Source organism: Mytilus edulis, chromosome 4 (genome assembly GCF_963676685.1).
Source record: "Mytilus edulis chromosome 4, xbMytEdul2.2, whole genome shotgun sequence".
Taxonomy (NCBI): Eukaryota; Metazoa; Mollusca; class Bivalvia; order Mytilida; family Mytilidae; genus Mytilus; species Mytilus edulis.
Genome location: NC_092347.1, coordinates 87,684,147 through 87,712,031, shown reverse-complemented (window position 1 = coordinate 87,712,031; position 27,885 = coordinate 87,684,147). Strand labels below are relative to the sequence as shown.

The window sequence follows — 27,885 nt, the reverse complement described above, 5'->3', positions numbered from 1 at the left end:
ATACCTGAATGAGTGTTTGAATATTGATACATACAAATGGCATTTACCCTTATAATCTCGATCAGGTTTTTAAAAATATCTGAAAAATTCCAATTAAGGCAATTTCGATATTTACCTTGTCAAATTAATTTGTAAGTTTTATTCATTCATTGAAGGTAAATAAGTTTGTATAACTTAAACTCGAACTCTAAATGTGTTTTAGATGTTTGTAAAGTAGTAAAAGATTGTACATAATCCTGGTTCAATGAGAAATTATAATAAATGACCTCTGATACATGTACAATATTTCACTAAATTATACTGTAGCAATTTAAATAATGAAGATTTCAAACTTATAAAAACGTTGGTATACAAATTTCCTTCACTAAAGGGCTGTTGTGAGACCTGTACCAAAATGTCTCTGAGCCAGATTACCTCAAAGATCTATTTTAAGGCTCTATCTTATAACTGTTCTCGTGGTTTACTGAGTCTCCTATGTGGCGGTTTTATTTTCAATAAATGGTAAAACTTATTCTCATCAATGATTAAATATTTATTTTGAAATCAAGTCTGTTTTAGTATGGTTTTTAAGACAATGATGAACAACTCAGGCACCATTAGATATATTTCAGAGCTATCCCTGAGTAGGGTTCCACAGAACCTGCATGTCTAGAGGGGGGCAAGGGGGGTCCCAATAACAGCATAACAGCAAATTGATTTGGCTTATAACAGATAACAAGGAATTAAAATGGACAAAAACAGATAACAGTAATTGAAATATTAAAATAAGTCAGGTCCTGCATGACTGATTGAAAGATTATGTCTCCATCATATGAAAATCAAGCACAATCCCTTCCGTTGCTGAATTTTTTCATTAATTGTAACTCATAATAAAACAGAAACAGGCCAGCAATAAGTGGTGCACAGTTATTCCCCATTGGAATTCTGATAGCTTGACAATATACGTAAACTCCATAGAACTGGGCAAAAATGACGTCTAGTAAAAATTTAAGGCAGAACTTTATGGTATCAATTAAAGCAGGTCCAATTGACATAGTTTTTTTGTTTGTTATTACTAAAAAATGACCTGAAAGAGTTTGAATATATATATTTGCATTCTGGATTTTTTTTAAATGCACGTTTAATGCATGAGGTGTGGGACTACGAGGCACAGTGGTATATAGGGTAGAAAATCAAAAGCACAAATTATAAGCATGCAATTTATCAAGTACTTCAAAATAATTTTGACACTCCAATTATTCCACTTTTTTCAAAGGCCTTATTTGAACATCTTATTATCAGGTTTTTGAGTGTACGAAGTGTACTAGTAAGTAGAATACATAGTTTAGTAGTGGAACAATGGCTTAAAGACGAAATACATCTTTGTTTGTAATGAGTTATAAGTGTAGCTTCGGAACCCAGTACATGGTTTGAACTTTCATTGTACAATGTATTTGGTTCTGCTTTGAAAAGAATCACAGATCTGAGTCTGTGTACTTTATATATAAAATGTTAACTGGTAGTAAAGACCTCCATGTAGTTCTTAATTGAGATCCTCATCAGATATCCCTGGCCATATACTTTCCTTTTTGTCATATTAAGAAATGCTCGAATTTAATATGTACGTAAGGGAAACAAGGAACATTATACCCATACAAAAAAAAATCTAAATACATAGATAAAGCAAGATGTGGTATGAGTGCCAATGATACAAATCTCCATCCAAGTAACAATTTATAAAAGTAAACCATTGTAGGTAAAAAAAAACAGCCTTCAACGTTCAACATGGAGCTTTCCTTGGCTCACACCGAACAGCAAGCTACATGTTCATAAAAAAATGGATTTTATTACAAATTATAATCATAAGATATATACTGTAATTGTCCTGCATCTCACTGATATTAATATGTTTATGTGTTGATCTGTGATGGGTATATTTTAATGAAATCCTTCGCCAAATACGGGACCACCATATTACTAGTGGTAGACCCCAATATTATCACAATAACAGATAACAAAAAACCTAATAGTCCAATAACAGCTAACAATGAATAAGACAATAACAGCTAACAGCAAATATATTTTCAGAATAACAGATAACAAAGAATTAAATTGCCCCATAACAGCATAACAGTTAAACCCCTTGCTCTCCCTCTGTCTAGTATGGAATTGATACTGTAAGTGTAAACATGTAATATTTATTGACAAAAACTAAGTTTTATCAATAAACATAAGATTTTTTTTCTTTTAAATCAAAACTTTTTACCTCAGATGCTATTCATCGTTTCTTATTTGATTTAAAAAAAAAAAGCTTCTTTCCAAGTTTCTTAAAAACAAAATAAGTGTAATAATGTCTAAAAATGTTATAAATGTAAACATGTTATTGTAAACTTCAAAACAAACTTATTTCACTTATAAGTAAAATACTGGATAAAAAATACAAATATTTATTCAAACATACATGTAATGCCTCTGTCAAATTTCATAAAATCCAATGAAGGTGTGACAGAGTCATTTGATGTCAAAAACAATAACACTTTAACCATGTACTGCAATTTAATGTAGAGTGCAAACAAAAGTAATTTTAACCAAGTCATACAATTATGAAAGGGTGAATTAACATGAGTAATAAATCAATGGTGTATTATAAGTTATCTACGTTCATATCCATAGATATGGATATTTTAACACCCTGAAGTACCCAAGTACACCATGAGGCGTAGCCGTAGGGTGTACAGGGTACTGAAGGGTGTTAAAATATCCATATCTACGGATATGAACGTAGATAACAAATTTATCCCCGGTCTTAGTCCGAATAGGGCAAGTTTTATGGAAATTCGGGTACAAAGTGTAACGTGAAAACAACGTTTTTTTCATTATCTAAAAAAGTTTTATTGAAATTTGGAAATTTTACATAGTTTCTACAGGGTGTATGGTACTACCTTTGGTAGAACCCTACAGGTAGTCATATATAAGACGTTTTTAATATGGAGACAGAGAAACTTGATTGAGTTAAATTTGGCGCTCAATGTTGTGAGAGCTACGTCATAGATGGTGTGACGTCAACGTGGGTCATTTGCATAGCTAGGTCAGTAGTCCCATTCCTTGAAAATGTGGCAGTCAAGTGATGCATTTAATGGAATGAGTGTAAATGATTGGTATAATAGGACAAAATCGTTAATGAATTAAATATTAATTACAAACATCATGGATAATCTACAGAATTCAATATTTCACAAGGAGCAATCATGGAACTAAGGAAAACTTGCGTGAAGTTCCCCGGGAAAATGGTTAGCAACGTCCGGGGATATGGGCTAGCAACACCCAGGGGCTATGGGTTTTGTAAAGAAGTGCGTTAACCAATCAAAATCCTAGATATATACTAAGCCGGGGATAAAGATGGTGATCATATGTTTCTTACAATGACCTTCGATATTGAACGCAATTCCAGTGTTCATTGGTCAACTTAAATTTTTTCAAATAAGGATTATCAGTTTCTTAGTCACTCAGCACTATTGTAATATATATTTTACAGTGTAAAATTATTATATTTTAATGCAATATATATGTAACAATTTTTTTCATTGGCTAAAAGTTGCCGTCAAATCCACAGTTGACCAGGCGTAACTAAGGAGGGACAACCATTTTGAAATGATTGAATCAACAAATGTTCGATTACTACTATATAATCGAAAATTAAACAACACCTACCTCTAATTTGCCGTTTTAATGTTATTTTATCCGAATTTGAAGCGTACAGGAAACGCAATAACCTCCAGTTTGTAAGTTTTCATTTGTATGACGTCACGTTTATCCATGACGTCTTTACGCAAAAATCATTCATGAAGTTTCGCGGATTTTTTTTATTTGTCAAATTAAGACATTTTTCCAAGTTTTATCGTATTATTTCATTTTGCATTAGAATCAGAATAACAGTACTGTAGTTGAAGAGTTGCCACAGTCAATTTTGATTTGACGGTCGCAAATCTCCGTTTTACTGTCTCCGCTCCGCGTCGCCAGTAAAACTGCATTTGCGACCGTCAAATCTACAATTGACGGTGGCAACTCTTCAACTACAGTACTGTTATTCCTTAATTTCCAATAAGGGTTTTATGTATGGCATATAATTATAACATGCAAGTGACAATTTACCATAAAAAAAATTCATAAATTATAATTTGCTAATATATTTATACTAAATATAATTTAAACTCAAACATGACTAACAGAAAAATTCACACAATATTTCCTAGAAAAAAGTAAAATCATAAAAATACTTAACTCTGAGGAAAATTTGAAATGGAAAGTTCCTAAGGGAGCTACCATTTGATTTTTATGGGGGGGCTAGGATGAAATTTGAAAAAAATAGGCAGGACAGGAGTTTTGAGTAAAAAAAAAAAGGCAGGATGAGACACTTGCAAAAAAAAAAAGTCAGGACGACAATTTAGGTAAAAAAAAAGTCAGGATAAACTAAAAAAACTAGAGGCTCTAAAGAGCCTGTGTTGCTCACCTTGGTCTATGTGAATATTAAACAATGGACACAGATGGATTCATGACAAAATTGTGTTTTGGTGATGGTGATGTGTTTGTAGATCTTACTTTACTAAACATTCTTGCTGCTTACAATTATCTCTATCTATAACAGTACTTTCTGTGGTAATTGTTATTGAAAATCTTCAAATTTTAAGAAAATTGTTAAAAATTGACTATGAAGGGCAATAACTCCTGAGGGGGTCAATTGACTATTTTGGTCATACTGACTTATTTTTAGTTCTTACTTCGCTGTACATTATTGCTGTTTACAGTTTATCTCTATCTATAATAATATTCAAGATAATAACAAAAAAACAGCAAAATTTCCTCAAAATTACCAATTCAGGCGCAGCAATCTAACAACCGATTATCCAATTCATCTGAAAATTCCAGGGCAGATAGATCGTGACCTGATCAACAATTTTACATCCTGTCAGATTTGCTCTTAATGCTTTGGTTTTTGAGTTATAAGCCAAAAACTGCATTTTACCCCCATGTTCTATTTTTAGCCATGGCGGCCATCTTGGTTTGTTGGCCGAGTTACCGGACAAATTTTTTTAACTAGATAACCCAATGATGATTATGGCCAAGTTTGGTTAAATTTGGCCCAGTAGTTTCAGAGGAGAAGATTTTTCTAAAAGATTACTAAGATTTACGAAAAATGGTTAAAACTTGACTATAAAGGGCAATAACTCCTAAAGTGGTCAACTGACCATTTTGGTCATGTGGACTTATTTGTAGATCTTACTTTGCTGAACATTATTGCTGTTTACAGTTTATCTCTATCTATTATAATATTCAAGATAATAACCAAAAACAGCAAAATTTCCTTAAAATTACCATTTCAGGGGCAGCAACCCAACAACAGAATGTCCGATTAATCTGAAAATTTCAGGGCAAATAGATCTTGACCTGATGAACAATTTTACTCGTGTCAGATTTGCTCTAAATGCTTTTGTTTTTGAGTTATAAGCCAAAAACTGCATTTTATCCCTATGTTCTATTTTTAGCCATGGCGGCCATCATGGTTGGTTTGGCGGGGCACCGGACACATTTTTTAAACTAGATACCCCAATGATGATTATGGCCAAGTTTGGTTAAATTTGGCCCAGTAGTTTCAGAGGAGAAGATTTTTCTAAAAGATTACTAAGATTTACGAAAAATGGTTAAAACTTGACTATAAAGGGCAATAACTCCTAAAGTGGTCAACTGACCATTTTGGTCATGTTGACTTATTTGTAGATCTTACTTTGCTGAACATTATTGCTGTTTACAGTTTATCTCTATCTATAATAATATTCAAGATAATAACCAAAAACAGCAAAATTTCCTTAAAATTACCATTTCAGGGGCAGCAACCCAACAACGGAATGTACGATTCATCTGAAAATTTCAGGGCAGATAGATCTTAACCTGATGAACAATATTATCCCTGTCAGATTTGCTCTAAATGCTTTGGTTTTTGAGTTATAAGCCAAAAACTGCATTTTACCCCTATGTTCTATTTTTAGCCATGGCGGCCATCTTGGTTGGTTGGCCGGGTCACCGGACACATTTTTTAAACTAGATACCCCAATGATGATTGTGGCCAAGTTTGGTTAAATTTGGCCCAGTAGTTTCAGAGGAGAAGATTTTTGTAAAAGTTAACGACGACGGACGACGACGGACGCAGGACGACGGACGCAAAGTGATGGGAAAAGCTCACTTGGCCCTTCGGGCCAGGTGAGCTAAAAAGGCAGGACCGAACAGAGTGAAAAATAAAAAGGCAGGACAGAGATTACAGCTAAAAAAAAACGCAGGACAAAATTTTTCATCCTAGCCCCCCCATAAAAATCAAATGGTAGCTCCCTAATGAAATGGCAAAAATAAAAGCTCAAACACATCAAACAAATGGAAAACAACTGTCATATTCCGGACTTGGTACAGACATTTTCTTATGTAGAAAATGGTGGATTGAATCTGGTTTCATAGCTAGCAAAACCGCTCACTTGAATAACAGTCACATTAAATTCCATTCTATTGACAACGATGTGTGAACATAATAGGTAAAAATGTCAAAAATAGGGGTACAGGCGTATGACATTTGCACAGATTTTAACCAGGTGCTCCGCAGGGCGCAGCTTTATACGACCGCAGAGGTCGAACCCTGAACAGTTGGGGCAAGTATGGACAAAACATTCAAGCGTGATACAGCTCTGAATTTGGATTGTGATCAAATTTTTTACGTTAAATGTTTTTTTTTTACACAAAACAAATGTCAAGATTTTACAAATCAATTAAAGATTTCTTCTTCAAACTTTTTAAATCTAAAATTAAATAGTTGACACAGCATAGGTTTCTGACACAGAATGAATGTGGTCTAATGAACTTAAAAGTTGTTTTTTTTTGCCTTTGAGCAATTCACTATGCTGTTGAATATTAATCCTCTCAAAAAAATGTTTGAAGAAATTTTCTTTTTATTTATGAAATCTGAAATGAGAAAAATTTACCCCCCCCCCCTTTTTTTCACATCCCCGTTTCCCTTTTTCAAAAACTGATATCAATTCAAATTTCTAATGGAGTCTGCAACAATAACTACTGTAAATTCAGAAATTATTGCGTCCATTTATTATTGTGATTTTGTCATTTTAAATTAAATGCGATTTTAATTATTACGATTTTGAGAAAAGTCATGCTTAATTCAGTTAAGATATTACAAAATGCGAGTTTTAATTATTGCGTTTACAACTCTGTCGCATTATTCGCAATAATAAAAACCTCGCAATAATTTCTGAATTTACAGTACTCTTTTAAATACATCATAAAATATTAAAATGTAAAATAAAGTGCTTGTTATCACTGAATGGTAAAGATTGGTTGGTAGTAAAAGTGAATATACATTGTTTATTGTATAAAACAATAAAAAAATCTTCATCAGCAACATTTTATATTGGCAAATTTCCAATGAAGTTATTTACATAAAGTTATTGGCAAATAAAAATAGAAAATGACATCATAGTCATGTCTGGCAAATGTCCAACATACATTATCTAAAAACATTTTAGATAAGATAAGGAAAAAAAGCTTCATCAGCAACATTTTATATTGGCAAATTTCCAATGAAGTTATTTACATAAAGTTATTGGCAAATAAAAATAGAAAATGACATCATAGTCATGTCTGGCAAATTTCCAACATATATTATCAACTACTATTCTATACAAAGAAAGATAACTCCAATTGAAAATTAATTGCTATTGCACAATATTGTGCAATTAGATATTTCTTGCTATTGTGCAATACTGTGCAATTGAAAATTTCTTGCTATTGCACAATACTTGATATGGAATCCTGATTTGGACCAACTTGAAAACTGGGCCCATAATCAAAAATCAAAGTACATATTTAGATAAAGCATATCAAATAAGCCCAAGAACTTAATTTTTGTTAAAATCAAACTTATTTTAATTTTGGACCCTTTGGACCTTAATGTAGACCAATTTGAAAACTGGACCAAAAATTAAGAATCTACATACACAGTTAGATTTGGCTTATCAAAGAACCCATTTCTTCAATTTTTGATTAAATCAAACGAAGTTTAATTTTGGACCCCCATTTGGACCAACTTGAAAACAAGGCCAATAATTAAAAATCTAAGTACATTTTTAAATTCAGCATATCAAAGAACCCCAAGGATTCAATTTTTGTTAAAATCAAACTAAGTTTAATTTTGGACCCTTTGGACCTTAATTGAAAATGGGACCAAAAATTAAGAATCTACATACATAGTTAGATTCGGCATATCAAAGAACCCCAATCATTCAATTTTTGATGAAATCACACAAAGTTCATTCCTTTTATGGTCATAAACCTTGTGTTTAAATTTCATAGATTTCTATTTACTTATACTAAAGTTATGGTGCAAAAACCAAAAATAATGCTTATTTGGGCCCCTTTTTGGCCCCTAATTCATAAACTGTTGTGACCTCAACTCCAAAAATCAATCCCAACCTTCCTTTTGTGGTCATAAACCTTGTGTTAAAATTTCATTGAATTCTATTTACTTATACTAAAGTTATTGTGCGAAAACCAAGAATAATGCTTATTTGGGCCCTTTTTTGGCCCTTAATTCCTAAACTGTTGGAACCAAAACTCCCAAAAATCAATCCCAACCTTCCTTTTGTGGTCATAAACCTTGTTTCAAAATTTCATAGATTTCTATTCACTTAAACTAAATTTATAGTGCGAAAACCAAGAAAATGCTTATTTGGGCCCTTTTTGGCCCCTAATTCCTAAAATTTTGGGACCAAAACTCCCAAAATCAATCCCAACGTTACTTTTGTGGTCATAAACCTTGTGTTAAAATTTCATTGATTTCTATTCACTTTTACTAAAGTTAGAGTACGAAAACTAAAAGTATTCGGACGACGACGACGACGCCAACGTGATAGCAATATACGCCCAAAAAATTAAAATTTTTGCGGTCGTATAAAAGTTATCATTCTTTCATTTGCGCCGATTTTATAATTGCTCCTTATTGAATTTTCAGGTAAGTTAATACTTGTACATATACTATACCTTATCTTACTAGGTTACAAGGCTCTGTGTTAAAGGCTGTAACTTGACCTATAATGGTATACTTTTATAAATTGATACTTGGATGAAGAGTTGTCTCACTGGCACTCATACCAAAATTTTCTATATCTTTAAAATGTCTTGTGCAAATAGTGCTTTTAAACTGAATTATTCTACTCAAAATCCTACTTCCACCTTCCGTGATAAGAAGAAGACAACAGTTATAATCAAAGAGCTGAAAGCTCTGAAGAAAAATGACGCCACTGTCTCTAATATTGGGATAGTTTTATGCAAGTCTTGATTTTCACATACCGTAATTAGTTTAACAATGCAACATGTCTCGTAAGCATATAATTGATATTCGTATATGTGAGTGTGTGAAGTGAAGGTGCCAACTGGCTGGTTTTTTTTTAAGACAAATGAATAGGTCAAGACTACCTGAATTGTACAAATAAATACCGTAGAAAGGCTTCTATATTTCTCACTGGTACATAGGCTGAATCCGGGTCCGTTCGCGCCATTCACGTTTGCACCAACTCATGTTCGCCCCCTTTCACTTTCACACCCTACATGTTCGCAACTAATCTTAATTGGTTTTGTGTTTAATAACTCTGTAAGCAAGTGTTTTCTTATAAGTATAATTGTGGTCATTGTCTCAAAATAAAGTGAGACAGCATTTTTTTTTTGTGTTGAATAAATCTTAATCATGTTTTGGATAGCGTATTGTTAAAGATAATAATAATCGTTTCTAAATAAAGTGGTATTTTGTCAACGTTTTATTTAGCGTTGAATAACTCTTAATCATGTTTTGGTTAGTGTATTGCTATACTTTGTTTCATTGACCTCTTTCATAATGAAGTGAGATTCTGACTATTTTTTTTCTGTGTGTTGAATAAATTTTATCATGTTTTGGTTATAATAGTGGATTGCTATATTTTGGTTCCTATATTTTATTGTTTTGTTGTTTCAGATCAAAGGGCTTAAAAACAATTATCTTTTGTGTTTTTCCTTTAAAATCTTCAATGTTTTACTCATACCAAGCTAAAAATACATTCAGTATTTACACCAAAGCAATTTAAAACAACAATCATGATTTTCCAATTATTCAACTTGAATTTGAATTAAAATTGGGCGCGAATGAGTAGAGTGCGAACGGACCTTGGGTGTGAACGTGCGAGGTGCGAAAGTGTATTGGGCGCAAACAGACCTGATACCACATAGTCTGAACCCCCTTCTCCCACAAAATATGATGTAAATTAAAAACAAATTGTTCAGAGAACAATTGAAGTCTTTCCACTAGAAAAGATCTATTTTTATATTGAAATATGAAAAATCAGTTTAAAATGTTAGTTCCTATGGCTTTATGACGTCCTATTAACCTATGACCTTGACCTCAATTTCAAGGTCACAAACCATGGACCTTGAATCAAAATATCCTAGGTCTTTAATATGTTTGGTTAATGAGTACTACAACTTGACGCGTAATTTTAAATGTAAGATGGACAAAAACTCCCTTTTATTGTATGCGCAGCCTTTCAACCAAAATATACAAGTAAGGACATGTCGCAACTAATAATTTATGAAAAATTATTTGTCAAAATGTCATACAGTATTTGAAAAGAAGTGAAAATAAGCCAAAATCAAAATTTATAATATGACCTTGACCTTTGACATTGACCTCATTTTCATTTTTAGTACCAATGACCTCATGAAGACCCTAGGTCTCTATCAGTTATGGTTTACCAGTTGAAAATGCATATCGCTTGAATCAAATGAAAAAGGGTGAATAACTCTCATATGGAGTGCCCATAGAGCTATGGTTCAAACGAATATTCTTATCCTAAATATGTAACGAGCAATTTGGTAAAATAAAATCTTTTACGGTTACGAAGGAGAGGTGGCCACAAGAAAAACAGTGTTTGGGGAGATAACTCTTACAACGTAATGTATTTTGTTATAATTACATTTGATATATGTTTCATTATAATACTTTATTCTGATTGGCTAACTGCACATCACATGTTATTCCTCAAGCAATTGCATCACTCAATAAAACTTTTCATTCATGATAACACGTGGTCCCACAATAAAGTGCACAGATGAATTGAATAAAAAAGTTATAAAATTCGTGTTTTCATGATCCTAGCTAAAAAAAGTAATTATAAGTATTGAATGTTTCTTTTTGTAACCTCATAGGGTTGCAAAAGCGTTGACCGTGTGCACATTTTTAGAATGAAGCGCTTACGCGCTTCATACAAAAAGTACTTCGGTCAACGCTTTTACACCTCAATGAATTTACAAAAGAAAGCATTCAATACTTAAATGCAGTTGTAAATTTTTAAAGCAAAAAGAGTTAATACTAACTTTCACTTTTTTGGATGTTCATGTACATTTTGAATGTATTTATTTTTCTCAACTACATGAATTTTTTGGTGTATTATTAATGATATATATTAGTCCAAATAATTATTACGTCTGGCAAGGCTTTTTAAATTTTATTCTGGGACACCTTCCGATGACCACAAGGCTTATGTTAATTTTTTTCTGGGACGCCTTCTTAGGAAGCCTTCCTTCGAACGTCTTAGGAAGGCGTCCCAGAAAAAAATAAAATAGCCTTATTGGATATTTTTATGCACTATTTAACCAGTTAAGTCTTTTACAGGATTGTTTGTTTAATGCTGTTTAAACATTACTGAAAAAAAAACCACCTTAAATTTGCTAATTATTTGGCATGAAAGTTTGATTTATTGAAAGGGACTCATAGTTTTTCATTTAATTTTAATAATTGTCTAATGGTTAAAACAATAGCTTCGTTGTTTACTTTTATACACAACAACATATTCACTTTGGTCTCGTTGTTTACCTAATATTCACTATGTACTTGGTAACAGTTATTAATTAATTGAATAGAAAATATTATAATAAATATTATTGGAAGCCGAATTGACGTCAAATAGGTGCCGATTTGACTAGATGCCAATTTAACCAGGTGCCGACTTGACTTCTTCTTCTTCTTCTTTTGGTTTCTAGCGATCCTTCAATTATTGAAGATTATTCGCCGGGCGTCGACTATAAAATTTATAATTTACACTAATTTAGCAACAAAAAAATCAAAAATAACAAAATCAAAAAAATCAACATAACGTATGTACATTTGAAAAAATAAGTTGTGATAAAACTATATACATTTGATAACAGAATAGTTAGGGATAGAATATGGGGATTAGAGCAGATTCTGAGATCATACTCTTGAATCCCTCTACCGTACTGCATGATACTATTTGTTGTGGCAGATGATTCCAATTTATAACTGTTCGTGGATAAAATGAATATTTATAACTGTCTTTAGATGTTTGTATTTGCCTAAATGAGTGTGGATTGCTATGTCTGGTTCTATTGTCAAGTGGGATCAAAAGATTATGTGTAGGAACTGCAACAATTTCATGAATAATTTTGTAAAAGAAAACAAGTCTGTATCGTAAACGCCTAATTTCGAGTGGGTACCAATTTAGGTCTGTCATCATTTCAGTAACTGAGCTGGTGTTATGGAAGCGGTTGCATGAGAAGCGTGCTGCTCTTCTCTGAACTTTTTCAATTTGTAAATTTTGTTGTTTTTGATGTGGGTCCCAAATTGTTGAGCAGTACTCTAATTTTGGTCGGACAAGAGCTTTATATGCATGAGCTTTAACTTTCGGTGATGCTATTTTTAGGTTTCTACGAATAAATCCAAGGGACTGGTTTGCTTTTGATGTCATGTTATCTATATGTTTGTCCCATTTTAAGTTTGATTGAAGAGTTAGGCCTAAATATTTTGTAGAGTCAACTTTTTCTAAAGAGTGATTGTGTAATTTATAGGTAAAGTCTAAAGGTTTGCGTTTCTGAGTTACACTGAGAATGTTGCACTTGTCAGGGTGGAAATGCATGAGCCAGTCCTGCTCCCACCTGCCGGCCACTTCTAAGTCAGACTGTAATTTAAGTGTGTCATCTGGTTTTTTAATTTCCCTATAAATAATGCTGTCATCTGCAAACAATCTTAATGTACTGTGTTCAATATATTCTGCCAAATCATTGATGAAGATTAAAAATAAAATTGGACCAAGCACTGTGCCTTGGGGTACCCCAGATGTTACAGGAATTTTATTTGATGTTTCACCTTCAAGGACTACTGTTTGTGTTCTGTTTGTTAAGAAATCTTGAATCCAATAATATGCATTACAATTTATACCATAGAAACCAATTTTATACATGAGGTGGTGGTGTGAAACTTTATCAAATGCTTTTGCAAAATCCATTATTATGATGTCTATTTGGATGTTTTTATTATTTGAATTTGCAAGATCTTGAATAAATGATATTAGCTGAGTTTCACAGGAGCGGGAGGATCGAAAACCATGTTGTAAGTCATATAGTATTTTATTTTTTTCCAGATGTTTCATAATGCTACTAGCTACAACATGTTCTAATAGTTTGCAGCAGATGCAAGTCAATGATATTGGACGATAGTTTATAGGATCGTGTTTGTCACCTTTTTTGAATGCTGGACATACACTTGCGTGACGCCAGTCATCTGGGATCTTTCCAGAGTTCAGTGATGTTTGAAATATGATTGATAAGATGGGAGAGATAGATGATTTACACTCTTTTAAAATTTTACCATGGATGAGATCAGGCCCAGCAGCTTTGTTGATGTTGATATTATTTAGGAGTTTTTCAATGCCTTGTTTTTGTATCTTAATATCAGGCATCTGCGGATGTTTACTGACGCCCTTGTCTGGTATTGGGTCATCTGTTACAGGTGTAAATGCTTTTTTGAACTGTTCATTTAAAATATTAGCTTTTGCTTTTGAGTCAGATGTTAGTGAGCCCTCTTTTCGGAGTGGTGGTATGTTAGAGCTTTCAGACTTTTGTGTTTTTATGTAACTGAACAGATTTTTTGGGAAACTCTTTGATATAGTAGTAGGGTTTTCATCAACTGGTATCCCACATATCATATTTTCAATATAATTCCAATAAGATGTTCTTTGTTGTTTTTGTATATCATGTTTTAATTTTTTAAGTTGGTCTAGTTTCCCTTTGCCTTTTAATTTGTACTTTTGATACTTTTTCTTGTACTTTTTCATTTGCCGTCTAATACTGTCTGTTATCCAAGGTAAATTTTTACTATTTCTCATCATTTTCTGTGGTATGTTCTCAGTGATAGTGTTTTGTAATGAGTTTTTGAATATTAACCAAAGTGTGTTTGTATCTTCACTATCTTTTTTATGTATGATCTTTTGATATATGCCGTCTATATCCTCTTTTATTTTTTGCCAGTTAGCATTTTTATATTTATATACTTTTCGTGGCTTGGTTTGGCATCTTTTTAGTGATAGTAAACATTCTAAATATACAATATCATGGTCTGCCTCACCTAGTGGTGGTATGGTTTCAGTTTTTTCAATGATGGCTGGATAATTTGTTAACACAAGATCTAAAATTTTATCATTTCGAGTTGGTATGTTTACAACTTGTGCTAATGAATGGTCATTTATCATATCTAAAAATTGTTGATGTTGTTTTTGGTTTGGTTTTCCAGGGATGACACTTGTTGTTTCCCAATTGATGTTTCCTAAATTAAAGTCCCCACCAATAATTATGGCTGACTTTGAGTTTACATTTATTCTACTTATGGATTCATTTAGTAAATCTAAAGATGTATCATCATCTGGCTGGGGTCGATAATAAGCACATATATAACATTTACGTGCATTTGATATCGATAATTCTACCCATATCATTTCACATCCTGTGTCTAGTTCTTTGATTTCTGTACATAAATAATTATTTGATATAGCTATGAGTACACCTCCATGACATTGTCCTTTTTTATTTGGTGGTCTATCTTTTCTAAATACTGTGTAATGATCTTTTGAAAAATATTCATAAGATGATGTTTTTGAGTCTAACCAGGTTTCAGTACCAATTATAATATCAGGCTGTGTGGTATCAATCAAAATATCTACTTCTGGTTTTTTGTTCTTAATAGACTGGAAGTTAATATTTACTATTTTTAAAGGTCTGAGTAACTTATTTTGGGTATTTATACCTTTTTTGTTTTGTTTTCTGATGTCCTTTTGTGATATTGGTGATGAACAAGCATGTGGCTGTCCAGGACTACCGATATCGCTTAACAATGAAAAAGAATTGTTTGTGACTGATGATGATATATCAGTTTGGTTGAAAAATGAACTACTAAAGTTTGGGAGTCCACATTTAATACAGTTCCAGGACAGGTTACTGTTGTCCATTATGTTATACATTGTTGTTTGCATACCTCCTTGGCAGTCTACATGGTACCAAGTCTTACAAGAGTCGCACTCTAGAGCTTTACATTTCCAACTCCAAGTGACATTTTTTCCACATGAACCGCATGGCCAGCGTGGCATTCTAGGGCCTGGGTTGAGTTCAATTTGGCCACTTAACAGAATTTTTAGCAACAAGTGGTGGTTTTTCAAAGTTGCATGTAATGCTTTATTGCAGCAGTGTATTTTGCTTGAGTGGTATAGCCAGAAATACATGGATACAAATTTGTTCTCTGTAATGTTGATTTTTGGAACAAATAACAAAGCATTATGATCTTCAATGTCTTTTGGGTAAGATTTGATAAATGGTGAACTACCTGTAGTTTTGCCATTTTCTAATGACACAAACTTATGATCTACTTCATGACACACACAATAAATTGTTATCAGTGTGAGTACTGTACTAAATAACGACATTTTTATTGGTAAAATGTTTATAACTGTTTATTAATATGATGTGCTCGAACATAGAAGGTGAGACATAAATTTGAATATAAGCGTTAGTAAATAATGATTTGTTATACTGGACTCGTGTTGCTACCCACGAGGACAATGAACTTGACAAATGAGCAGTATTAGTACATGAAAAGTAAAGCAGAACTAAAGCAAGTTAGTATGCGATTTGTTAATGTTTACCTTTTTATTTCCCGGAAGTGGTGTACGTGACAAGTTTTCACAAGTACTCACAGCTGATTAGCAAGAAAGGTATTTGAGGAGTTTTTTCTCTACATTTGGAATTAATATACTACTATATTGTTATCAAATGTTTTTGGTGTCAAAAAGATGGTAACTTTGTAACTTAAGGCCTTTAAACTTAGAAAATAACAGGAGCAATTTGGAGTTCGTCTATGGCGCCCGACGCATGCGCACTCTGTCTGACTTGTATGTTTCAATTCCTCTGCGATCGTTTGCGGTATTTTCTTGAGAAAGCCTATTTTCCATCATCAAAGAGAAGAAGAAACTGCTTGAAATGATTCCCGAACGCTTCGTGATTGTTAAAATAAGTTTAATTCACTCAAAAAACAATTTTAAAACTTGCGATGTTTAAACAGGAAGTTTCAAACGCACGTGTAAAAGAAGAAATTAACCGGTGAGAGTGGAAATCCGTACATAACATATATCACTATAGTACGACTTTTAAAGCAAAACAGTTTCATCCTTTTGTAAAACAGTCTTTAATATACCTATCACATTAATGTTTGAAGGGTCTTAAGCTTATTCAAACCATATAAGTCGGTATGAAACACCAAAACGGAATAATAACCGATTACGTTTTGTAGTTTACAAAATTCTGGACTGGTTCCTGTCAAACTACAACACTTTCTTCGACTGTAGTGGAATACAAACAGAAACCAGTTAGTTTGTAAACTGGTTCCTGGCTGATTACTACACAATGCTCATGCATAATGATAACACAAGCACATTCCTCCAGTTTGTATTGAAATTAGTAAATACGAAACCAAGCGCGGTAGGCAGAGAAATCAGGTCGGCAGTTATGGAACAATGACTGCGTCATTTTCCAAAAATTACATGTTATGATTGACAATTCATAACATGAAATTTTGTACAACTAGCTAACAGAAGAGGTCTAATGATAAATGAAAAATAACATGACGAAAATGACCCTTGGAAGAAACACTCATCCATGGATCAATACAACCATTAGACGCAAAATAAACCAAAAGCAGAAAGCACACAAGAAGGCGAGAAAAACTAAAAAGAAAAGAGACAAGGATAGGTATAAAAGACTACAACAAGAAGTGCAGTGGGAGGTCCGTCAAGCCAACAAGAAGTATATGGAAGAGGTCAGCTCAGACTATAGAGATAATGCAAAGAAATTCTGGTCTTATATCAAGAGCAAAGGTCAGGAATGGACAGGAGTGGCACCGCTAAAAAACAAAATGGGATTTCTGCAAAGTGATAACAAGAGTAAAGCTGACATTTTAAACGACCAATTCCAGTCAGTATTTACCAAAGAAAACCTAAATAACTTTCCAGATAAAGGTAAAAGTCCATACTCCACCATGAAGGACATAAAAATTAGTACCAACGGAGTCCACAAATTATTAAAAAACCTGAAACCGCATAAAGCTACTGGTCCCGATTCAATACCAGCCTTTATACTGAAAGCAGCAGCAGAACAACTTGCTCCTATACTCACAGACCTATATCAAACATCATTGAACACTGGTGAAGTCCCGCAAGATTGGAGAGATGCCAATGTAGTTCCACTTTTTAAAAAAGACGAAAGGCACCTAGCATCTAACTACAGACCAGTATCTCTAACTTCCATCACATGTAAGGTCTTAGAACATATTGTACATAGCAACATCATGGACCACTTTGACAAAAATAAAATACTAACTGATGCACAACACGGATTCCGCAAAAGACGATCATGCGAATCCCAACTAATCGTAACCATCAACGACATTGCATCGAAATTAAAAAGTAGCGGCCAAGTAGACATCATCCTGCTTGACTTTGCAAAAGCATTTGACAAGGTACCACATCACCGCCTCCTACACAAGTTGGAATACTACGGCGTCAACCCCAAAACTAATAAATGGATTCGCTCCTTCCTACATAACAGAAAACAGAGCGTGATATTAGAGGGTGCCGTCTCTTCACAAGTACCAGTACTCTCTGGTGTACCCCAAGGCACAGTCCTTGGTCCATTACTGTTCCTGGCCTACATTAATGACATGCCAGAAACAGCATCTACATCAGAGATCAAATTGTTCGCGGATGACAGCCTTCTCTTTCGTACCATCACCAACCAAGCTGACAGTGAACTTCTACAAAAGGACTTAACAGCATTGGAAGACTGGGAAAACAAATGGCAGATGAGTTTTAATGCCAAAAAATGCCTTGTCATTAGAATATCCCCCAAAAATAGACCAGTGATACAAACATCGTACCATCTTCACGGTCATACTCTAGACACAGAGGAAGCAAGTAAATATCTTGGAGTAACCATCAGCAACAACCTAACATGGGATAAACACATAGACAATACAGTAGGCAAAGGAAACAGAACGTTGGGGTTCATACGTAGAAACCTCAAAGGCTGTACAAAACCTGTAAAAGCAGCTGCATATGTGTCCATGGTAAGACCTGCAGTGGAATATGCAAGCACAGTATGGGACCCAACCGCCCAAAATAAAATCAAGGCAATTGAACAGGTGCAGAAAAGAGCAGCACGATTTGTGAATAACAACTACACAGACCGAACACCTGGCTGTGTCACAAATATGGTTAAAAATCTAAAGTGGGAAAGCCTCGAAGAACGGAGGAAAACAAATAGATTGTGCATGCTATTCAAGATCCAGCATGAACTTATAGATATAGACCGTCACCAATATTTGACCCCGAATGATAACCGGACCAGAGGTAAAAACCGCTTCTTCCAAGAAAGAACAAGTACAGACACCTATGGCCAATCTTTCTTCCCGAGGACAATCAGGGACTGGAACAACCTACCAACAACAGTTACAGCGACCAACACCGTTGAGGGATTCAGAGCTGCCCTGAAGGCATGCTCTGAAAGGAAGTAGGAAAACCAGTTGTAAATAATTTTAATTGTATATTTTTTTGCGAACGTTTTAAATGTAATTTGTAAATAGCCAAGAGAAATCTTTCTGTGTTGCCCGACACTGCGTAAAGTTTTCGCGCGGAACCATTAACATTCAGCAATGAATCCGGTTCCTTACCTGGAAGAAGATGACTTGGATGGAGAGCTGTCTCATTGGCACTCATACCACATCTTATATCTATTCACCCGTAAATTACATGTAAAAACCAGATGCTCCGCAGGGCGCAGCTTTATACGACCGCAGAGGTTGAACCCTGAACGTTTGGGGCAAGTATGGACACAACATTCAATCTGGATTCAGCTCTAAATTTGGATTGTGATTAAATAGTTGACACAGCATAGGTTTCTGACACAGAATGAATGTGGTCTAATGAACTTAAAATATTTTTTTTGCCTTTGAGCAATTCACTTTGCTGTTGAATATTAATCCTCTCAAAAAAATGTTTGAAGAAATTTTCTTTTTATTTATGAAATCTGAAATGAGAAAAATTTACCCCCCCCTTTTTTTCCCATCCCCCTTTCCCTTTTTCCAAAACTGATCTCAATTCAAATTTCTAAAGGAGTTTGCAACAATAACTACTATTTAAATACATCATAAAATATTAAAATGCTTGTTATCACTGAATGGTAAAGATTGTTTTAATTTATCAGTTGGTAGTAAAAGTGAATATACATTGTATATCGTATAAAACAATGATTTAAGTTGATTCAACTACTATTCTGGACAAAGAAAGATAACTCCAATTGAAAATTTCTTGCTATTGCACAATATTGTGCAATTAGATATTTCTTGCTATTGCGCAATACTGTGCAATTGAAAATACTTGCTATTGCAAAATACTGTGCAATTGAAAATTTCTTGTTATTGCGCAATATTGTGCAATTGAAAATTTCTTGATATTGCACAATACTGTGCAATTAAAGATTTCTTGCTATTGCTGAATACTGTGCAATTGAAAATTTCTTGCTATTGTACAATACTTAATATAATTAAAAACCAATTGTTCAGAGAACAATTGAAAGTCTTTCCACAGCAAAGAAATTTGGATAAGAAGGTAGTTTCTTCATACTGATGCGATGTACAATGGTTTAATTATATTAATGAGTGATATAAGGGAGATAACATGCTACTTCCGGTGAAATGAATGTCACTTCCGGTCTCATATGACAGCTTCTTTCACACTGATTCAGAAAATATATAGTTTCTATTTACTTTTGTATGTAGAATGGGAGATAATTGACCACTTCCGGTTTGTTGGAAGTCATTTTTAGTCTTCAGTAATCAGTTTCTGTATCCATATGACAAAATATATGGATTCTGAGTTCTTTTATGTGAAAAAATTGCAAAGAAAGCTACTTCCGGTTTTCCAAAGGTCACTTCCGGTAGCCATTTTTCAAGGTTATTTGTCACTTAACCTTTTGTATGAGGTCAAATGTGTTCATAATGAACTTAATTGAAGTTATAATCAAATAACCTCATTTCAAGACATTTCAGGGGCACCAACTCCTATAAGATGCCATTTAATTGTATAAGACTAAATGTAGCATATCTTCATTACAATAAAGCTGACATATTGCACTTGTTCTTTTATATGTATCTCTCAAAGTGTCGGAGAAAATGCAAAAACAAGCAAAGGTCACAATTGAGAACTTGACCTTGACCTTTGACCTTGACCTCATTTTCTAATTTAGGACATAGGGGACTCAAATAAAAACATTCCAGGGTTATACGGTTAACGGTTTATGAGTTAAAAAAACATACCGACAAATTTATTTTGTAAAGGTAGATAACTCCTATAAAATTTCATCAAATCGCTTCGATCCAAATGAGCCAAAAATTCCTGAGGATGTAACGAACAATTTGTAAAAAGAATTTTGTCGATATCTCTTTTTGTTTTGAAGGAGATGCACACAGATGATAAACAGTGAATAGGGAGATAACTCTTACAAAGAAAAAGGTGCGGCTTAGCAGGGTAAATTTTAAAAGCGCATAAACTATACGATACTATATGAGAAATATCTAAGCGACATATTGCGAAACAAACATTTATCGCAAGAACAAAAGTTGGCGGAAAAAAAAAAAAATAATAATAATTAAAAACCAATTGTTCAGAGAACAATTGAAAGTCTTTCCACACCAAAGAAATTTGGATAAGAAGGTAGTTTCTTCATACTGATGCGATAAATGATGGTTTAATTATCTTTTTGAGTGATATAAGGGAGATAATATGCTACTTCCGGTGAAAAGAATGTCACATCCGGTTTCATATGATAGCTTCTTTCACACTGATTCCAAAAATATATAATTTCTATATACTTTTGTATGTGGAATGGGAGATAATTGGCCACTTCCGGTTTGTTGGAAGTCATTTTTAGTCTTCAGTAATCTGTTCATGTATCTATATGACAAAATATATTGAATCTGAGTACTTGGATGTGAAAAAACTGCAAAAAAAGCTACTTCCGGTTTTCTCAAGGTCACTTCCGGTAGCCATTTTTCAAGGTCAGTTGTCACTTATCCTTTTGTATGAGGTCAAATGTCTTTATAATGAACTAACTTGAAGTTATAATCAAATAACCTCATATCAAGACATTTCAGGGGCACCAACTCCTATAAGATGCCATTTAATTGTATAAGACTAAATGTAGCATATCTTCATTACAATTAAGCAGACATTTAGCACTTGTTCTTTCATATGTATCTCTCAAAGTGAGGGAGAAAATGCAAAAACAAGCAAAAGTCACAATTGAGAACTTGACCTTGACCTTTGACCTTGACCTCATTTTCTAAGTTGGGACCTAGGGGACTCAAAGAAAAACATTCCAGGGTTATACGGTTAACTGTTTATGAGTTATATAAACATAACGACAAATTTATTTTGTAAAGGTAGATAACTCCTATAAAATTTCATCGAATCGCTTCGATCCAAATTAGCCAAATATTCCTGAGGATGTAACGAACAAGTTAGAAAAAGAAATTTGTCGATATCTTTTTTTGTTACGAAGGAGATGCACACAGATGATAAACAGTAAATAGGGAGATAACTCTTACAAAGATAAAGGTTCCGCTTAGCAGGGTGAAATTTAAAAGCGCATAAACTATACGATACAATATGAGAAATATCTAAGCGACATATTGCGAAACAAACATTTATCGCAAGAACAAAATTTGGCGGAAAAAAAAAATAATAATAATAATAATAATAATAATTAAAAACCAATTGTTCAGAGAACAATTGAAAGTCTTTCCACACCAAAGAAATGTGGATAAGAAGGTAGTTTCTTCATACTGATGCGATAAATGATGGTTTAATTATCTTTTTGAGTTATATAAGGGAGATAATATGCTACTTCCGGTGAAAAGAATGTCACATCCGGTCTCATATGATAGCTTCTTTCACACTGATTCCAAAAATATATAGTTTCTATATACTTTTGTATGTGGAATGGGAGATAATTGGCCACTTCCGGTTTGTTGGAAGTCATTTTTAGTCTTCAGTAATCTGTTCATGTATCTATATGACAAAATATATTGAATCTGAGTACTTGGATGTGAAAAAACTGCAAAAAAAGCTACTTCCGGTTTTCTCAAGGTCACTTCCGGTAGCCATTTTTCAAGGTCAGTTGTCACTTATCCTTTTGTATGAGGTCAAATGTCTTTATAATGAACTTACTTGAAGTTATAATCAAATAACCTCATATCAAGACATTTCAGGGGCACCAACTCCTATAAGATGCCATTTAATTGTATAAGACTAAATGTAGCATATCTTCATTACAATTAAGCAGACATTTAGCACTTGTTCTTTCATATGTATCTCTCAAAGTGAGGGAGAAAATGCAAAAACAAGCAAAAGTCACAATTGAGAACTTGACCTTGACCTTTGACCTTGACCTCATTTTCTAAGTTGGGACCTAGGGGACTCAAAGAAAAACATTCCAGGGTTATACGGTTAACTGTTTATGAGTTATATAAACATAACGACAAATTTATTTTGTAAAGGTAGATAACTCCTATAAAATTTCATCGAATCGCTTCGATCCAAATTAGCCAAATATTCCTGAGGATGTAACGAACAAGTTAGAAAAAGAAATTTGTCGATATCTTTTTTTGTTACGAAGGAGATGCACACAGATGATAAACAGTAAATAGGGAGATAACTCTTACAAAGATAAAGGTTCCGCTTAGCAGGGTGAAATTTAAAAGCGCATAAACTATACGATACAATATGAGAAATATCTAAGCGACATATTGCGAAACAAACATTTATCGCAAGAACAAAATTTGGCGGAAAAAAAAAAAAATAATAATAATAATAATAATTAAAAACCAATTGTTCAAAGAACAATTGAAAGTCTTTCCACATCAAAGAAATTTTGATAAGATAGTTTCTTCATACTGATGCGATAAATAATTGTTTAATTATATTTTTGAGTGATATAAGGGAGATAATATGCTACTTCCGGTGAAATTAATGTCACTTCCGTTCTCATATGATAGCTTCCTTCACACTGATTCCAAAATATATAGTTTCTATATACTTTTCTATGTAGAATGGGAGATAATTGGTCACTTCCGGTTTGTTGGAAGTCATTTTTAGTCTTCAGTAATCAATGTGTGTATCTATATGACAAAATATATGGATTCTGAGTAATTTTATATGAAAAAACTGCAAAAAAAACTAATTCCGGTTTTCTCAAGGTCACTTCCGGTAGCCATTGTTCAAGGTCATTTGTCAATTAACCTTTTGTATAAGGTCAAATGTCTTTATTATGAGCTTAATTGAAGTTATAATCAAATAACCTCATATCAAGACATTTCAGGGGCACCAACTCCTATAAGATGCCATTTAATTGTGTAAGACTAAATGTAGCATATCTTCATTACAATAAAGCAGACATTTTGCACTTGTTCTTGTATATGTATCTCTCAAAGTGTCGGAGAAAATGCAAAAACAAGCAAAAGTCACAATAGAGAACCTGACCTTGACCTTTGACCTTGACCTCATTTTCTTAGTTCGGACCTAGGAGTCGCAAATAAAAACATTCCAGGGTTATACGGTTAATTGTTTATGAGTTAAAAAAACATACCGACAAATTTATTTTGTAAAGGTAGATAACTCCTATAAAATGTCATCGAATCGCTTCGATCCAAATTAGCCAAAAACTCCTGAGGATGTAACGAACAATTTGTAAAAGGAATTTTGTCGCTATCTTTTTCTGTTACAAAGGAGATGCACACAGATGATAAACAGTGAATAGGGAGATAACTCTTACAAAGAAAATTGTTCGTCTTAGCAGGGTGAGATTTAAAACCGTATAAACTATACGATATAATATACAAAATATCTAAGCGACATATTGCGAAACAAAAATTTCAGAATGTGGCGGAAAAAAAAAAATAATAATAATCAGAAGAAAAACAATAAGTCTTTCCACAGAAAAGTGGAAAGACTTAATAATCAGAACAAAAACAATAAGTCTTTCCACAGAAAAGTGGAAAGACTTAATAATAATAATAATAATAATAATAATAATTAAAAACCAATTGTTCAGAGAACAATTGAAAGTCTTTCCACACCAAAGAAATTTTCATAAGAAGATAGTTTTTCATACTGATGCGATAAATGATGGTTTGATTATCTTTTTGAGTGATATAAGGGAGATAATATGCTACTTCCGGTAAAATGAATGTCACATCCGGTCTCATATGATAGCTTCTTTCACACTGATTCCAAAAATATATAGTTTCTATATACTTTTGTATGTAGAATGGGAGATAATTGGCCACTTCCGGTTTGTTGGAAGTCATTTTTAGTCTTCAGTTATCTGTTTTATGTATCTATAGAACAAAATATATGGATTCTGGGTACTTTTAGGTGAAAAAATTGCAAAAAAAGCTATTTCCGGTTTTCTAAAGGTCACTTCCGGTGGCCATTGTTCAAGGTCATTTGTCACTTAACCTTTTGTATGAGGTCAAATGTCTTTATAATGAACCTTATTGAAGTTATAATCAAATAACCTCATATCAAGACATATGTAGGGGCAACAACTCCTATAAGATGCCATTTAATTGTATAAGACTAAATGTAGCATATCTTCATTACAATGAAGCTGACATTTTGCACTTGTTCTTTAATATGTATCTTTCAAAGTGTCAGAAAAAATGCAAAAACAAGCAAAAGTCACAATTGAGAACTTTACCTTGACCTTTGACCTTGACCTAATTTTCTAAGTTAGGACCTAGGGGACTCAAATAAAAACATTCCAGGGTTATACGGTTAACTGTTTATGAGTTAAATACACATACCGACAAATTTATTTTGTAAAGGTAGATAACTCCTATAAAATTTCATCGAATCGCTTCGATCCAAATACGCCAAAAATTACTGAGGATGTAACGAACAATTTGTAAAAAGAATTTTGTCGCTATCTTGTTTTGTTACAAAGGAGATGCACACAGAGTGTAAACAGTGAAAAGGGAGATAACTCTTACATAGAAAATGGTTCAGCTTAGCAGGGTGAAATTTAAAAGCGCATAAACTATACGATGCCATATGAGAAATATCTAAGCGACATATTGCGAAACAAACATTTTGCGCAAGAACAAAATTTGGCGGAAGAAAAAAATAATAATAATAATAATAATCAGAAGAAAAACAATAAGTCTTTCCACAGAAAAGTGGAAAGACTTAATAATTTTGGATCCTGATTTTGACCAACTTGAAAACTGGGCCCATAATCAAAAATCTAAGTACATGTTTAGATTCAGCATATCAAAGAAGCCTTAGTTTAATTTTGGACCCTTTGGACTTTAATGTAGACCAATTTGAAAACGGGACCAAAAATTAAGAATCTACATACACAGTTTGATTTGGCATATCAAAGAACCCCAATTATTCAATTTTGATGAAATCAAACAAAGTTTAATTTTGGACCCCGATTTGTACCAACTTGAAAACTGGGCCCATTATCAAAAATCTAAGTACATATTACGATTCAGCATATCAAAGAACCCCAAGGATTCAATTTTTGTTAAAATCAAACTAAGTTTAATTTTGGACCCTTTTGACCTTAATGTAGATCTAGACCAATTTGAAAACGGGACCAAAAATTAGGAATCTACATACACAGTTAGATTCAGCATATCAAAGAACCCCAATTATTCAATTTTTGATGAAATCAAACAAAGTTTAATTTTGGACCCTTTGGGCCCCTTATTCCTAAACTGTTGGGACCAGAACTCCCAAAATCAATCCCAACCTTCCTTTTATTGTCATAAACCTTGTGTTAAAATTTCATAGATTTCTATTTACTTATACCCGTACGAAAAACATGACACGTACTCCAGCCGGACAGTAGCCGTACTGAAAACCGTACTTATAATATTCATTTGGACTTTTCTTTGAATTGCCTATAATGGATAACACGGCTGGACTTTCAGCGAAATTAGCCGTAAACCGGCTCGAAATATTTAAATTAGCAGGAGTCCGGTTCAGAAAGTCCAGCTGGACTTTCATAAAAGTACGTCTGAAAAATCCAGCCGGCATTTCTGGCAAAAATATAGCCTCTAAAAAGTTCAACCGGACTTTACACAGTCCGGCTGAACTTTGAGAAGTCCAGCTGAACTCTTAAAAGTCCAGCTGGACTTCAAAAAGTTCTGTTTGACCTTTAAAGGCTGATCCACAAAAAAAAGGGGGGGGTTCCACCCCCTCAGAACCCTCCCTCTTGATCCACTACTGCTTAGTTATTCAGATGGTGGATTCTTCTGGTTTGATATGCATCATGCATCCTTTGTTATAATCTTAAAATAAAAAAAAAACAGATGGCATTATGCATATATACTGCTTATTTCTTTTTTCTACGGTCTTTAATACTGGCAAAACCAAGAAATGGGGAATTGTGAAGCTAAATGCTTACTCCTATAAATTTGTGGTTATAATTATCATGATAATATATTGAGCCTAAATAACTTTAAAGTGCATAAAGTAAAGCTTTGAAAATCACTCAAACTGAATGTTTTTGCATGAATAACTATTTAATGTAGGTTTTTTTATTCAAATTCTTTTTACTCTTCAAAAATAAAAATTAAGCTTTTTATAATGTTGTAATTATTTCATCAATATGTTGAAAAAAAGAGCAAATCAGATAATATTACCAAAATGGTGAAATTCAATTACATTGTACTTACCAGAATATGCAATCCAAAATACATGCACACAGCATTAATCTTCCTAAGTTGAAATTGATGCTAGTCAGAAGGATCCATCTTCTCTAATATAATGTGAAAAGAACTACTTCTAAACATTTGCTTTACATCCAATGTAAATTTCTCATTTTGTTCAAGAAAGAAGACACATCTTCCTGTTTATTCCAAATTCAAATTTTGTTGTATTAATGCAATACATGAGGTTGTTTTAGGAGCTGAGAAAAATTTTCTTCTTATGATTTCTTGCATATGTCTTAATTTTGATTATGTGATATATTAAAAGAAGAAAATCAATTATTAATTTGTTCAATTATTAAATGTTTAATAAAAGTGAAAGAAATTGCAGATATATGTATTTAGAAATGTGTTATCCTTCAAATGGCCTCATGATCAACCTCTGTGGAGATGCTACTTCCTGTGACCTGTCCAGACTAAGGTTAATTGAAAACAGATGGCACTCTCTACAAGACTACTGCTATTAGATCACTGTTATGGCTCAAGTTTCTAATTGATGTTAAAGAATGATGATAATTATTTATTTTATGCATTCATCTTATTAAATATAAATATACTAGAAAATGTATAAATTTAACCTATCATAACAGATGTAATTTTGCTAAGGGTTTTATTTCATGAAAAAGTAAAATGTTAAATAATTGTTGAAAACATATTAT

At 33.1% G+C, this 27,885-nt stretch overlaps 1 protein-coding gene across 2 annotated transcripts in view; it reads right to left on the bottom strand.

Annotated features, from left to right (window-relative positions):
- Nucleotides 1-27,885, bottom strand: part of LOC139520906 (probable tRNA(His) guanylyltransferase) — a 44,969-nt gene that overhangs the window by 15,121 nt on the left and 1,963 nt on the right. The window lies entirely within an intron of this gene.